This window comes from Mirounga angustirostris, unplaced genomic scaffold (genome assembly GCF_029215605.1).
Source record: "Mirounga angustirostris isolate CCGP_5_RB_7025 unplaced genomic scaffold, mMirAng1.0.hap1 SCAF_8, whole genome shotgun sequence".
In the NCBI taxonomy this organism is placed as follows: domain Eukaryota; kingdom Metazoa; phylum Chordata; class Mammalia; order Carnivora; family Phocidae; genus Mirounga; species Mirounga angustirostris.
In genome coordinates this window covers 39,915,435-39,931,448 of record NW_026991716.1, presented here as the reverse complement: position 1 = coordinate 39,931,448, position 16,014 = coordinate 39,915,435, and the positions used below count along the sequence as shown (strand labels likewise).

Here is a 16,014-nt window from a genome sequence, read left to right as displayed (position 1 = left end):
TGCCCTTTAATGTTTGTGAACCCGTGTTCTTTTCTGTTTAAAAATATTGTACATTTTTGGACTCCTTTTGTTTCCAGAGCATGACTGGCTTCTCGGAGCTCAGGTCTCCACTCAAATGTCACCTCCTCCCAAAGACAGTCTTTGACTATGCCATCTGAAATCGCCCCACCCCACACTCTCCACTCCAAGTCTTATCATGACCTGAACTTTTGTCTTTTCTGACTTGTTGATCAACTGTCATCCCTCCCTAGAATGTGAATACCACGAGGGCAGAGACTTTGGCTGATTTTTCTACTCCCGTAGCCCCAGTGCCCAGAGCTGTGCCTGGCAGAGAACAGAGATCCAGGAGTTCCCTAGGCCAAGGCAGTGAAGTCTCTAGGGGACAAATGACTGTGTGTGTGCGTGTGCATGTGCGTGTGTGTTTGGGATAGAGAATGGTGAGGTACCCTGAGGGAAATCGGGAAAAATGGTCTGTCCGGGGCTGTGCAGGTGCAGGCTGCCTGGGGATGTAAGTGTGGGGGCAGCACCTCCTTTGCCTGGTGACCCTGGGGGGCTGGGCTGAACACAAGCCTTTCTCAGCACCCCTGAGCACAGGCCATCTGTTGGCAAGGAGGGACCGGGGTACTTCGGCAGTTCCCCCACTCTGGAGGGACCCGCCCCGCTGCCCTGTGCTGGGACCCCAGGCCCAGGCCTGCCTCTTATTGGTGCTATCTTTCTTCCCTCTGTGGCACTTGCTCCCTTGCTCAGTCTGGCCTTCCTGTCACCAGTGCCCCAGGGGCCGCCTCCCGCCTGCATTCCCTGTTGGCACCAAATGCTCACACTTACAGCTTTAGTGGTGCTGTGGAGCTCCCTGGGTCTCCTGCAGTGGGGTACACCACCCCAGTTGGGTTTCCTGGTGCTCAGCCTCCTACAGCTCAACCACTGTGGGGCCCTTACCAGCCCCCCACCCCTGCCACTCTGGTCCTTGTCCTAGGCATAGTGAGAGGGATTTCAGAAAAAGGTGCAGAGGCTCCTGCCATAAGTGCTGCCCCTCCCACTGGGGAAGGGCCCTCTCTGTCTCCACTCATCCCACTCTCCCCCCAGCTGAGGGGCCCAGCACCAGAGAAACCCACCTGACTTCTGGCTGGGGCGGGGGTGGGTGGGTAGGGAGGGCAGTGAGCGTTTGCATGGACCCAGCTTTGGACCCAGGCCCCTGCCCAGCCCTGCTGGAGTTACCCAGTATTGAAAGGATGCCCCCTATCTGTTTGAGCCCCCCACCCTGTTACCCCGGGGCCCTGCTCCCTACACCCAGAAGGCCCACAATCACTGCTTCATGCTCAGAGCTGTCAGAACCCCCAGTTCGAGAGCTCCCAGCCCTGGCAGGGCCCCAGAATGCTTGCAAGGGAAGGATTTCAGGGTTCAGAGGTTTATGAAGTGTGCTCTCTGGAGTGCCCTGGAGCTGATGTGTGTGTGTGTGTGTGTGTGTGTGTGAGAGAGAGAGAGAGAGAGAGAGAGAGAGATGGACTAGGGTTCTGGGCCCCCACTCCTATTTTGACCATAGAACCCCAAACATTTTCTGTGTTACCAGTAGAGATGCCACTTAAGTTACTAAACAGAAGGATCCATTATTTAAAAAAAAAAGTTTGAAAATCATGAAAATTGGACAAAAGTCCTTTTATATATGGGGAAACTGAGGCCCAGAGGAGCACATAGCTTCTCAAGGTCACAGTGGGATCAGTGGCAGAGCTGGTACCATACCAGACTGCCTGGCTCATAGGCTGACATTCTTGCCAAGATCAGGCTGAAATGTCCCTCTCAGGAGGTGGCAATTGGGGGTGGAGTGCCAGGAAGGCCCCATCCAGAGAAGCAGGTTAAGGTCACAGCCTCCCCACCCCACAGGCCCCCTGTGAAGGGCCTGGGAGAAGAGCTGCATTGGAAAGGTGGCTCAATTCTTAACTGGACGCTTGAGGTTTTGAAGTGGGAAGGGGCAGGATGAGGGAGGAAGAGTGGAGAGTAAGCAGGGGACAGGGATTCCTCCTCTGGGGCACTCACACCCGCTCCCCCATTCAGAGCACCAAAGGCCCTCCTGCCAGTTTGAGATTGCCTCTACATTCTTTTTTTTTTTTTTTTAAGATTTTATTTATTTGATAGAGAGACACAGCGAGAGAGGTAACACAAGCAGGGGGAGTGGGAGAGGGAGAAGCTGGTTTCCCACTGAGCAGGGAGCCTGATGTGGGGCTTGATCCCAGGACCCTGGGATCATGACCTGAGCTGAAGGCAGGCACTTAACAACTGACCACCCAGGTGACCCCCCCCCTTTTTTTAAGAGAGACTGCTTCTACATTCTTCCATGGTCATTCTGATAGGTCTCCATAGGAGGAGGAAGACTGCTCCAGGGGTCCCCCCCCACCCCACAGCCGTGACCCACTGGAAGCAGCCTCTGACCCCAAGCACCTGAGTTCCAAGCAGAGGGAGCTTGGGCCAGGCATAGAGGGGGGCTGGGTGGCCTTGAGGTGATGACTTCTGCAGTGGGGAAGTTGCGAAGAAGGGGGTGGGGATTTCAGTCTCAGGGTTCCTGTGGACACCCCCCTACTGACAACAGCAGAAATGGCACAGTAGGGGGCCCTATGGCACTCACCATGTCTCCTCTCAGTGTCCAGATGGGCACCTGGGAAAATGCTACTGGATGAAAGAATGTGTCCATCTCCCCCCAGGCCCCCCATAGTCACCAGCCCCTCCCTCTCCCCACACCTCTGTCCTTTAGAGACTACAAGGACTGAGTTATTCTTAGTAGGTTTCATTCATCAAAGCGTGACAAACGGTGTCCTGGGAGGAATGCCTGGGTGCTGCCAGAGCCAGAGGGCTAGGGTGGGGTGCAAAGGCCCCATCTCAGGCGAGAATCCAGTGCCTTCAAGGAGCTCCAGACGGAGGGGGAGACACAGCCCTGCCCTCAGGGAGCCCCAGTCTGAGAGGGGACACAGTCCTGTCCTCAGAGAGTCCCAGTATGGGGAGGGGGAGACACAGCCCTGCCCTCAGGGAGCCTCAGTCTGAGGGGGAGACACAGCCCTGCCGTCGAGGAGCTTCCTGTGATGGAGGATACTACCCCCACACCCCAGTCCCCTAGCCCTCAGTAAGATCCTAGACTAAAGGGAGAGATCCAACATCCTGCCCTCAAGGAACCTTTAGTTGCGTGGCAGAAAAACTGCTACCATCCCTGCTGGGGAAGGCACACCCAAGGCACAGATTGAAACTCAAGATGAAAAAAAAGGGGTATCAGAGGGGTTTCCAGAGGCATGTGCAGCCCCCACTGCCACCGCATCTGGGAAGCCTAAAGGGGGGCACCCAGGGTCACTCGCCTGGGCAGGCTTACCGAGAAACATGCAAAGACCACATGGGGGTGGCGCCCAGACCAAGATCCCGGCACCTGAGGAACAGTTAAAGGCAAAGCCAGGTGGACTGGTTTCAATCAGGGGTCTCAAACCCAAATGCCTTTGGGGACTAGTCTAACCACACTGGCCTTTGCCAATGGGGAGGGCAGTCAGACAGCTCACACTGTCTGTCAGCTCTCATATTCAATACAAAAAAACACACATACTCATTGCAGGCCAAACAAAACCTCACTAAAGATTAAACTTGGCCCAAGGCCATGAGTCTGCAGCCCCCTGGACATCAGAAGAGAATTCCTGATAGAGGCAAGGTTTAAGCCTGGTTTGGATAAAGAAGCTGACAGCCAAGTTGCTCCTCCTTAGTCCCGGCCACCAGGCCTGGCTTCTGTGTCTTCAGGGCCTTCTCCCACCCTTCCTGGGATGCAAGACTTTAGCCACTCCTCACTAGCTCCCTTCTGACACACAGGCCACAGCTGGTGGGCCTCCCGGCCCCCCTGCAGCTCCAGGTCTGTGATGAGGGTATCACCTTTCCTTGCGAGAGGGTAATTTTCCTGTCAGGGGAAGGAGCCTGTGGGGCAGGTCACAAGCCACCCTGAAATAAGCTGATCTGGGAGTTATGGCTGGGTGGCCTTCCCCGTGAAAACCTTCACTTTTCTGTGCCTCGAGTGCAAAATGGGGATACTCTTGCCCTGGTGCCCTGCCCTGGACAGTTACTTTCCACGGGCCTCAGTGTCCCTGTCAATGGCGGGTCCTGCCTCCTCCCCACTCTCCGAGTCCCTTGTCCCTTCCGGACAGGCAACTGGAGAGCTGTCGGCTCACGGGAGGGAGGGGCGGGGCTGCCTTCTGCACCTTGAGGCTCGGGTCTCCAAGTCCTGCACCTCCCCTCTCCCCATCACAGGTGGGGTCTCAGGGCAGTCTCGGAGGGCGACCCGAGACGGCGGCGGGCAGAGCCACCGCGCGCGCTCCTGGGGCCCGGGGACAGGGGACGGGTCCTAATTAGGGCGCGTTGGCCGAGCGCAGCAAAGCGCCGCGGAGGAGAGCGGCGGTGGGTAATTAGAGCGCGTTAGCCGTGCCCCTGCGATCCTGTCATTTCTCCGCGGTCTCCGGGCGTGTGGTGGGAGGTGAAGCGATGCGGGCTCGGCTCTGAGTCAGACTCTCCGAGGTCCGGGTGGGGACGCAGGGGGCGGCAGAGGCCGTGGAGAAAGGACTCCTGCCGCGGGAGGCGCCATCGCCTTCCCCCGGCGCGGAGTCACCTGTCCAGGGGCTGCTCGCCCGGCGCCCCACTGCCGCGCGCACGGGAGGGCGTGGCCTGGGGCGTGGCCAGGAGGGGGCGTGACCCCCGCCTCCCCTGGCTTCCAGGGGGCGCTCTTCGGTCCAGCGGATCTTCCGCGGGCATCGAGTGGTGTCCCCGCACCTAGCCATGTGGCCCGCTCCCCGCGCGCAGGTGGGCTGAAAGAGATGCAGAGGCAATGCGCGAGGCAGAGAGTCCCCAAATTCCGTCAGCGATGGGCAACAGGTCTTAGGACGGCGATAGAAAAAAAAAAAAGAGAGAGAGCTCTCAGAAGGGAGTGGGGACGCATGTTGTACCCGAGCCCTGAAATCAATTCTGGGGGAGCAGGGAGGAGCCAGTGGGGGGCTGAGGCTGGGAGGGGAGTTTATTTATTAGCCAGATTAGCCAGCATTAATGGGGGAGCAGTGGTGGCCGGCGGCGGCAGGGACATAGTTGGCATAGCTGGCATAGCGGCGGGGCCTCCCGCGGCGCGGGGCTCTGACGGCTTCAAAGGGGCTTAAAGAGGCCCGTGGTGGCACTGCCACGGCCCCGCGGGGGAGGGCGTGGGCGCAGGCGGTGGGGGAGAAGGCGGCCATTGTGCACCGAGGGATTAGGGATCTGGCCTGGAAGGAATTTTAAACTGCTGCGAGCCAGCGCCCCAGGACTCCCCTCCCGCCCCACCACTGCTCTCCTGAGCTGGAGCACGCTGCGATGTTTACCTGCATTTTGGTGTCTGGGGGTCCTCCGCCTTCCTTCCTCCCTTAGATCGGACGCATCTAGGGTTGTCAGCTTTGACAAATAAAAGTACAGGATGTCCGGTTAAATTTGAATTCCAAATAAACAATGAATACTTTTTTTTTTTTTAGTGTAAAAGTACGCCCCAAATGTTGTATGGGATATACTTATACTAAAACATGATTCGTCGTTTATCTGAAATTCAAATTTAACTGGACGTCTTGTATTTTTTTCTAGCAGCACTAAAGTCACTGAAATGTCTAACCCACGTCAGCAACAGATTGGGGGGCCCAGAAAGATTCTATGTGGCCGGGTGTCTCTACCCTCAGACTAAGTTTCTTGAAGCCGGGTACTCTGTTTCACCCTTCAGAATGGAGCTTTGATGGTAGAACACGTCTCCATCGGAGTGGGATCTTCCTGAGGATGGGGGCTGAATTTCAGATTGGAGCTAGTAGGTCGATGTCTGAGTCCCCTTCATCACACTGGGCACACCCTGAGGCAGGGTCTGTGTGCTATTGGGAGGGCGGGTCTGTCTCCTCCCTCAGGCAGGTGGAGGGCCCTCCCCCCATTAGTATAGCTCCCTGCCCACAGGGGGCGCTAAGGGCCCAGAGCACTGACCTGCAGATGGATGCGTCCTGGATTTTGGCGCTCAGGGCTGGCAGGTTCTCTGGGATGGATGCACCTGGGGATTTGGGGGGTGGGGCCTCCATCCTGTGTGGCTCCTGACTTGGTCCTTGCTCTGGCAGTGGAGGCCAAGGCCTGCCGGGGCCAGAGGCTGTGGTCGGCATTGTGGGAGAAGCTCTGAGTCTGGTTACCCAGTTTCTGCCAGGAAGGGACAGTGTGGCCCTAGGTACAGAAGGGCCCTGCCCCGCCTCTCCCTATAACCATGACAGCCAAGCCCCCATCCTCCATTAGCCTCACTAAAGCCCGCCGCCCAGCCTTCGCCTGTTCTGTTCTCTCTGTCCAAAGCGCCTGCTCTTTCTGTCCTCAAGAACATCTGAAGTCTCACCACTTCTGGATGCTCTGGCCTTCAGCAGAGTAGGTATGGCCAGGTAGGCTGCTTGGGCCCCGGGGGATCTTATGGTAAAAAAAAGCCCTCTGTCTGCTCCGTCCTTCCTCACCAGCCTGGGGCCACGGGGGCTAAAGAGGGGCTAAAGGGCCAGGGTGGGAAACACGGGAAGGTTGGGGAGTGTAGATGCAAGTCTCTGCCACCCTCTCCTCCCCCTCCGCCCCCTGTAGCCCCTTCCCAAATCCCTTCATCCCCTGGGGCCTCTCAACTCTTTTCCCTTAAAGCTGAGGGAAGCTGGGGAGAAGTCTTTTCCCACGGTCCCAGCCTCAACAACCCCCCACCCCCTGTTCCTTTGGCCACAACCACCTCAGCCGCTGCAGAGCCTGGCCTGGCCCACCCCGTCCCTGCAGGGCCCCCTCCTTGTGCTGGGGCGCCTGCTTCCGCGGGTGGCATCATCACCCCATTCCTTAGCCTGCCCAGTCATCAGGTCGGCAATTAGCTACTTCCTCTCAGCAGCATGAGGCCACCGAACGTCACAGCCCCTCCCCCGGCCAGCCACGGGCGGGAGTGCTGGGGGTGCCCCCCACACTTTGTAGTAGGTGCCAAGTCCTGGCATGAACCCCCCCCTCAAAACCACTGAGCGCTGGGGTAATGAGCCTCCCTTCGAGGGAGCCGGGTGCTCCCTGTGTTTCCTGGGGGCGGGAGAAGCCTCCTCCTCCGTGTCACCCCATCCCATTGGATGAGGACACTCCCGCTGCCTGGGTGGGGCCATACCAGCTCAAGGGCACCAGCGGCCAGAGCAGGCGGAGCCTCAGACTCAGGTGTCTCTGTCCCCAGATACAGGTGGCTTTTACCAGGCTCTTACCTGGGGGCCAGGAGTCTGTGAACTGACGGTGGCAGTTCTGTGGTAAGGGAAGAGAAATGGGGAGTCCTGCTATAGACACCCAAAGATGCAGGGGGGGCAGACTCTTCATGAACACCCCCAGGGGCTGACACACGCGTGCCTGGGCACATTCACAGCTCCAACCTGTGAATGTATATCCCACCGCAGCTCTGCCCTCGTGTGTCTCCGATGGGCAAACCCAGCTGGAGCTACAGCTGTGTGCCCAGAAGCCCCATCCTCCAGACGTGTGTGCACAAACCCAGCAACATTCTCAGACAGGCAATAAACTCACGGCCACACCAAAAACAAAACCAGGACATTGCCAAGAAGTCCAGGAGGGCAGGAGGAGAGGGAGAGACCACCCCCTAATTTGTCCTGCCACCCCATGGGCCAGGCGGTCTTCCTGGGGAAGGGGGGGAGCAAGACCGCACCTGGAGGGGGTGTGTGTGGTGGGCAGGTGGGCTGCCCTGAGAGCAGCTGTGGTCTGAGTGTGGAGGAGTGGGTAAGGTGTGGATTTCCAGAGAGAATAAAAAATGCCAACAAACATAAACACATGTGTGTAATTTTAGGCAGGCCATTTAACTCCTTAGGACCTCCGCAATAACATCTGTAAAATGGGGATGACGAGAACACCATTTAAACTTGGTTGTGAGGGTTAAATGAGATCAGTGGCTCACAGCGGGCCCTAAGCCAACAAGACGATGGAAAAGACCCTCCCAATGTCCTGTCTCTGGGTGGTGGGTTTGCCTAAAAGAGCTGCCCTGGGAGATTAACAGCCCTCATTCTGGGCCTTACCTGAACACTACTCACCTCTGTCTTTCTCCCTTTCCGGTCGGGCCCCAGGCCAGGCATGGTGGGTGATGGGGTGCTACTCCAGATGGGCCTGGGGGCGGGGCCTGGGAGGGGTTGGCTACCTGCCCCACCCCTACCTGTCTGGCACAGCCGGAGCTGAGGGCTGGCTTCCAGCCCTGAGAGGGTATGAGTCAGCCAGAGCCTCCCCATCCAGGCAGATGCTGTGCAGGGGATGGGAGCTTGGGTGGAGGGGCTTTCTAGGAACATTCCTGGAAAAGGACCTGGGAACAGGCGTTGCCGCCTGGAGCGACCTCCTCAGCCTCCCGGTCTGTGCCCAACTCAGCAAATACTCTTGTCCTTGCTTCGCACAGCTCACCCTCTGGAGTCATGAGGCAAGGCCCCACTTGCCCACCCCCGGCTAGCCCCAAGCATCTCCTCAGCCACAGGGAGCTGGGCCCGCTGCCGCCATGCTGCCTTCCCGCCCTCCTCAGCAAGGCCAGCGGGGTCTCCAAAGTCCTGCGCGCAGGGGCACACATGCACGCCTGCTCACGTACACGTGCCCATGGCCACAGACGCACGACCAGAGACACCAAGGTAGACATGTCCTGGCAAGCGCACGCACACACACACTGAGCTCCCTCATGCTGTACACACTCACACAAACACTCGTGTGTGTTCACATACAAACGTGCTGAGTCATAATCAGTGTGGTTGGTTGAATGTGTCCCTCAAGAGATAAGTTGAAGTCCTAACCCCCAGTACCTGGGAACTTGACCTTCGTTGGAAATAGAGTCACTGTAGATGTGATCAGGTTAAGATGATAGCTTACTGGATTAGGGTGGACCTTAAATCCAAGGACTAGGGTGCTCTTAGGGAGAGAGAAATTTGTAGACACAGAAACACAGAGACACACAGGGAAGAAGGTCGTGGGACAATGGAGGCAGAAATTATAGCGAGGAAGTTACAAGCCAAGGAACCCCAAGGATGGCCTGCCACCACCAGAAGCCAGCGGAGAGGCGTGGAAGACTCTCCCTCAGAGCGTCCAGAATAAACAAACCCTGCCAACACCTGGGTTTTGGACTATGGTCTCCTCCTCAACTATGAGAGATTAAATCCCTGTTGTTGTAAGACACCATGTCTTCGATAGTTTGTTAGGCAACTCTAGGAAATGAATATAATCACACACACACACTCACACACATGTGACTGGCTCTGGGTTCAGTGAGGAGGTTGGTGGAGTTCCTCTTGGGTGTTCCTCTGTGTCTGTCCTCCTTCCCCAGTGGACCCAAAAAAGCTCATAGTCCAGGACAGTAACTCAATAGGTTTTTATTTTTAAATTTTTAAAAACTGAAGTACGGTTGAGATACAACGTCATATTCACGTGTCCAGCATAGTGACTCAGCGTTCCAGTACATTACACAACACTCCCCAAGATAAGTAGATGATAAGTAAGATGGTAGTCACCATTTGTCACCACACAACGTTATTGCAATATCATCGACGATTGGCTATATTCCCTTTGCTGTACTTTTCATCCTTGTGACTTATTTAGTTTATTTATAACTGGGAGTTTGTACCTCTTAATCCCCTTCACCTTTTTTGCCCATCCCCCACCCCAATTTGGTCTCTCTATTTATGAATCTATTTCGGTTTGCTCCTTTGTTTTGTTTTTTAGATTCCACGTGTAAGTGAAATCATATGGTATTTGTCTTTCTCTGCCTGACTTATTTCACTTAGCATAATACCCTCTGTGTCTATCCAAGGAGCTCAGAGTAATATTTAATTTCTCCGTGCCTCCCTGGAGTTCTTAATGACGCATCCACCCCCAAATCTGCTCTCCAGAATGGGTTGCCATGTTTATGCGCCCAAAAGACGTGTCTAAGAATGCTATGGCTGCCATAATCATATGACATCAGAAGTGGAGGGGCGCCGGGTAGCTCAGTCGGTTAAGCCTCCGACTCTTGATTTTGGCTCAGGGTCATGGGATTGAGGCCCACATTGGACTCTCTGCTCAGTTCAGAGTCTACTGAAGATTCTCTCCTGGCCCCTCTGCCCACCCACCCCTTGCTTGTGCACATGTGCTCTTTTTCTCTCTCTCTCTCTAAAAAAAAAGTGGAAACAACCCAAACGTCCATCAACAGAATAGATGAATAAGTTATGAGGGACTCGATGGACAGCTACTTGGCCATGAAAAAGGAAGAACTAGCACTGCAGGATTCACAGGACACTCACAGACCTCGGGCCGAACAGACTGGTCCAGACACAGAAGGCATGCCCTCGGAGTGCATTTGTATGGGGTTCAAGGACAGGCGAAGCCAATCTGTGGGGACACAAGTTAGAATAGGGGTTACCTCTGGGGGAGAGGATTGACTGGTTGGGGCTTGAGGGAGCCTCGTGCTGTGCTTTGTCTGGGCAGGGACTACACAGCATATTCATACACACAAACTCACCGAGCTGCGGCCTTAAGATTTGTACAATTTGATGCACAAATCTTATACCTCGATAAAAAGTGAATTTGAAAAACCAGTTTCCAGGCAGTCCATGACCAGAAGCCACAGCAGAGCATCTTCTAGGGTGGATGCCCTGTCCCATGCTGCACCTGTGTCCTCAGGCCTGGGGCCACTTGTGTGGCTGACTTTCCAGATCTTTGTTGACTGTAAACGCCAAGCCTGGGGCTGCCAGGGGAGACTGTGGAGGCCTGTCAGGACAGCCAGACCTTCCAGAGATGATCCATCTTTGGGTGGGAATGGTGAGTGCACGGGATGCTACTGCAATCCCCCATTAAAGACCAAAGTGATGATTTCTTCCACAAAACGCCCCCACTGCAGAGGAATAATGACCTTTTATTCAGCTTCTGCTATCTGCTGGGTAGGCACTAAGCACCTCTGAGGGACGTGGGAGAGTTGCTGCCTCGTAGACAAGAAAACGTAGGCTCTGAAATGTTGAGGTGAATGCCCAAGGTCACACAGGAAGCCCAGCAGAGAGGATTTTGCCTGACAGTTCCGTCACAATGGGGCTCCCCCAGGGCAGGGCTGTGTCTCCACCCTCAGTGTGGGCAGTGAGGGAATAGGGCTCAGATTTCTCTGCAGGAGGGGCTTATCCTAAACCTGATTTTCACAGCACCTTCCCTGCAACTTTGCATACTGACTCTCGCCCCTGAATCTGGCTTAGGGCTCTGCCCGTAGGTGTGCCATCATTTGGGACCGTGGATCGGGGGGTGAAGGAGGATGGGGGGAATCGTGCGGATCAGAGGGACCGGTCCCTTTGGCATCCATGCTGGGATCAGTGCTGGAGGCTTCTTCCCCTCCTTCCCCTCTCTTCCTGGTCAGGACCACCCAGCTGAGCCCGGCGGGAGCTTCCCAGGACCAGGTGCTTCTCACCCTGCCCACGCCTTGCCAGCAGGAGCTGGGTCATATGATGGGGGCGAGGTGGCAGGTGTAATAGGAGCCAGTATCTTCCTCAGCCTGCCCTGTGACTATATTAAGCTCTGTGTCCCGTCTCCCCTCTCCCCCACCCTCAGGACTTTCCCTCCTCCCCCAAGGGATCCTGCTCTTCAGACTAAGGAGTCATTCCTCCTCTCCCCCATCCTGGGAAATGGGCAGGAACCTAATGAGGTCAGAGCCAGCAGGCGAGGGAGTGGAGGCAGTAAATTTAGGCCTTGAGTGCTGATGAGTTGCAGAGGGAGGCCGCCTGCTCCTGAGGCCTTAACACCCCTCACGCTCAGTTGTCCCCACACTGCTGCCCACACGCCACCCAGGGCTCACGAGGGCGCTCACAGAACATGCTCACCTGTTCACCTCACCTGTGGCTGAAGCAGAGGGATCCCTGGGGCTGCAGGGGGGGGGGGATGTAGTCTGGAGGTGCAGGGCATTTGCACTCCTTGCCTAGATCCAAGGGCTCAGTCTGTCTCCCCCCTCCACCCCCCCCGCCGCAGTGGGACTCATCACCCCTGGGGTGAGGGGCCAGGAGTCCCAGGAAGCCCTGCCTTCTCCCCAGGGTGAGAGCAGGAGTCAGAGCAGGGTTTATTAATAAACTTGCTCCTGACTGGAAAGGCCTGGGCAGAAACCCCAACCTCAAGCCAATCAGAGCATAGCTTTCCAGGAATGTTACCCCAAAGCGAGCCTTCCTCTGATTCCAAGATTATTTCCCACCCCTGACTTCATCTGCTTGGTGTGTAGGGCTCCCGCCAAGCTCCACTGGCATTCCCTGCAGGCCCGCTGTCACTTGGCAGCTGACATCTGCCTTGGCCACTGCCCAGCAAAGGTCACAGCGTGTCCATGGTGGGGCTGGGATTAGAACTGCTTCCCCTGTCACCTAGTTCTGCGACGCCCTGCTCCCCCAGACTGACGAGGGCTGGGCCTACCGTGTAGGGAGTGCAGAATGGCCTCTGTCCCACCATGGCACCTTGACACTGGCCTGGCGCTCCACTCCGAAGGCAGCGAGCCCAGGCCAGCTTCCTGGCCTTGTGACCTTGGGCAAGCAGAATGTGACTTGTCCGCGGCTCATTGTCATCCTTTATAAAATGAGGCTAAAAATGCCTCCCCGAAGGCAGCTGTGAGGATTAGGAGCGTGCAATGTCTGGTGTGTGCTGTAGAGGGCTATCCTGGAGAGTAGAAGAAATGTATTTATGCTCTTGCCCCTATCACGAACTCCACCCCCAATTTCCTCATCATTAACCCCTCCACCATCGCCCGACCATCGCCTGTCCCCCACTTCTGCTCAGCACCACCACACTGCTGTCCTTGTTGGGACTTCCAACGTGAGCACCACGTTAGCACTGTTCAACTATTCCGAGGACACTTATTCAACACCTACTATGTTCCAGATCTTTGGAGAGGAGTCCTGCCCAGGGTCCGGCACACTGGGAATGGTCTGCATCTCTCACGTCCTTTATGCCCTGACACGCAACCCATCACTGCCAGGAGCCCTTCCTCCAGCTACCCTGCGGTATTCTGATTCCTTCTGCACACTGGGGCTCAGCTTCATCGACCCCTCGCTGGTTGCTGTGTGGGTATGGGTGTGTGTACACGCGTGTATGCACATTCACACCTACACTGTTCACACTGGTCTGTAAAGTCAGCCTCCATCCAGACCTCCTACGTACAGCATGGTGGCTCTGGATCCCAGACCTGGCTCTGGCATTTTCTAGTTCCTACCTTGGACAACTCACTTCACCTCTTTGTGTCTCAGTCTTTGCGACTGTAAATTGGGTGCATAATAGAGTTAACAATGGCCTCGGAGAGTTGTGTGGGCTGCCGGAGATACTATCTCTCTAGCACTTAAACAGAAGCAGGCACACGGCAAGCGCTCAGTAAACATTGAGGATCGTTATTATTTTTATTATTATTATTGTTCGTCCTACCTACTGCCCGTGCTGGACACGGGGCTTTGCACTGTGCATGAGGGTGAACCCGTTAATGGAGACACTTCGGCCTTCCAAAATAAGCATCTTAGGAGGAAAGAAGGGTTGAGCCCTTTCGAGAACGGCATGGACCCCTGCCCACTCCTAGAAGGTGCCTGGACTCCCGGGGTGAAGGCTGGGCAGTGGGCTGGGAAGGAGTATGCAGGGCGTTGGAGCCAGGCAGCACTGAGTTTGAATCCTGACTTCACCAGCAGAGCAGCGCTGGGCGAGTCCTCACTTCGCCACCTCAAAGCCTCGGTCTTGTCACCTGTAAAGTGACTCACTGTGCAGGGCCTCTGCGAGGCTCTCATTTCGATTGATCTTGAACGCAGAAACCACATGGAGCTGTGGGTGGGAGCTGTGGGTGGGCCCCGGGTCTGGTGTCCCCTTTGGGCCTCAAGCTTCCCGTGCGGACAATGGACATTCCCGGCCAGCACAGCCTGCTTGCCAGAGTAGGTGGGGGAGGTGCTGAATGATAGGGGGTGCTCAGAAAAGTAAGACCCCCCCCCGGGAAAATTCGAGGGAGAGCATTAACAATGATTGCCCTGGAGCAAGGCTCAGCTCCAGCTGACTTGAGAAAATGCACTGGGGTCTGAGCTAGGGTCCTGGAGCAGGGCAGGGGCCAAAGGGGAGAAGGGCCGAAGGGCCCCGAAGTGCAGGCTCAGGGAGGCCGCTCTGCTCAGACTCCCATGGGCACCAGTGCGCGGTCCCGGGAGACGGGTAGGGCGGCTGGGACGAGGCAGGAGGGGGGTGGCCTTGGAGGCCTACGGTATTCCTGGGGTCCCAGGCACATTGACATCCAGACAGCTGCGGCCACCCGAGGACTGCCTCCACCCTCCTCCTCCAGTGGCGCCCTGGCCGTGAACCTTCAGGGAATAAACAGGGCAGCAGCCCGCCGACTGGTGTGTACTCCTGGCCCCCACAATGTAAACTCCCAGGATGTGTTTATGTTGTCTACGTCTGTCCCCAGCCCCTGCCCAACTCCCAGGGGTCACGCCATGCCAAATGTCACATGTGCAGGGAAGCTGGATTCTTCCACATGGTGGTGGTGGCAGGGCAGGAAAAGGCAGGAGGGCCATGGGGGACAGGGACAAAAGACAGCTGGAAGTGGGTGGCCAGAGGGCGAGTTGCCAAGGGGGAAGGGAGAGCAAGGGCCTCCCCTGAATGCTCAGATGGTGCCCTGTTCCTCGAACTGCAGGTCAGGATCTTAGCATATCCCTGGCCTAGCCAGGGACCTGGGTCACTCTGTGGCCTTCTAGGGCCAGTCTTGGCCCCGGGCCCCAGGGTCACGGGGCCTAGAGCTCTGCCCAACCCACAGTTGGCCCGAGAACTGGCTCCCTGGGTCTTTCTTTGGTTTACCTTTCCACTACCTTCTGCCAGGCGCCGTGCCAAGTCTCTTGTGCACATTATTTTGTTCAAGCCCTCCCACCCACCCAGGGCAGGAGCTGCTACTTCCCTTAGGGCCCCGTGGAGTGTCAGCGGGGTAAAAGGTGGGGCCTGGAAGTGCCTCAGCTGGAGCTGGAACCTAGAGCTGTGACCAGAGCATCTCTGCTCTTAGGAGGCAGGCCAGGCAGGCTGTTGCCCTTGAGGGCAAAGTGACCCCAGCGTCACCACTAGAACCCAGGGCTCTCAGATCCTGGGTCAACTTTCTTCCCACTGTACTGGGAACAAAGTGGTGAGTAGAACCAGGCCTGCCTTCAGGGAGCCCCAGTCTGAGGGCAGAACATAGCTCTGATCTCAGGAAGCCCCCATCTGAAGGGGAGCCCCACACCGTAGAAAATTGCATGCTGGACACACCACTGGGGAGGCAGGTGGAGCCAGAGGGCTTCCTCCAGCGGGGGTCAGTGTGAGAAGGCTTCCTCAGGAAGGGGGCTGGCAGCCCCTTGAGGAAGGAGTTGGGCAAGTAGTGGGCAGCTTTGGGTGGCCCTGGAGGCCAGAGCTGCGTTCCCACACTGCCCTGATTAGGAAACAAGGCTCCTCTTGGACGGCCATTCTGGCTCTGCCCGGCCTGCTGGGGGGTTGGGGGGGCGGGTAGAGGGACACAGCCGTGTGACAAGCATTCATCTGGGACCTACACACATCTCAGGAATGACACCCAGGGAAGTCTATTTTAATCTGGGAAGTTGCCACTCCTCTGCCCACCCCAAAATAACCTGGCTCCTGAAGGAACCTGCAACACTGGGCCGCCGCCGGGCAAACGAGTACCCCAGCCCCTGCAACCCCCCCCATCGCCAGCCTTTCTCCTCAGATGGGCCCTCCCCTCTCAGACTGGTGCCTTCCCAAGCAGGGGCTGTGTCTCCCTCCTTAGACTGGCGTCTTCCTCAGGGTGGAGGTGGTGTCTCTCATCAGATGAGGAGCTCCTGGAATGCAAATGTTGTATCTTTCCACTCAGACTGGGAGTTCCTCAGAACATTTGGGTCCTGGAGCCTGGGTCCCTGCAGGATTTAGGGGGATGGTGGGTTCCAGGTGGACTTTTCGTCCTTATGGGCTATATTAGGGAGGATGCTCTTGTGGTGGAGAAACCAGAGCTCCCTCCCCCCGTGGCCACAAGTGCATCTG

General features: G+C 56.7%; 1 long non-coding RNA gene across 1 annotated transcript; it reads right to left on the bottom strand.

Annotated features, from left to right (window-relative positions):
• Positions 1-1,713: 1,713 nt before the first annotated feature.
• On the bottom strand, positions 1,714-7,475 carry LOC135365560 (uncharacterized). The gene is made up of 3 exons (XR_010413637.1): positions 5,989-7,475; positions 5,355-5,424; positions 1,714-4,883 (listed from the first exon to the last, which is right to left on the bottom strand). It is a non-coding gene; the product is annotated as an uncharacterized LOC135365560 (long non-coding RNA).
• Between the last annotated feature and the right edge of the window lie 8,539 nt (positions 7,476-16,014).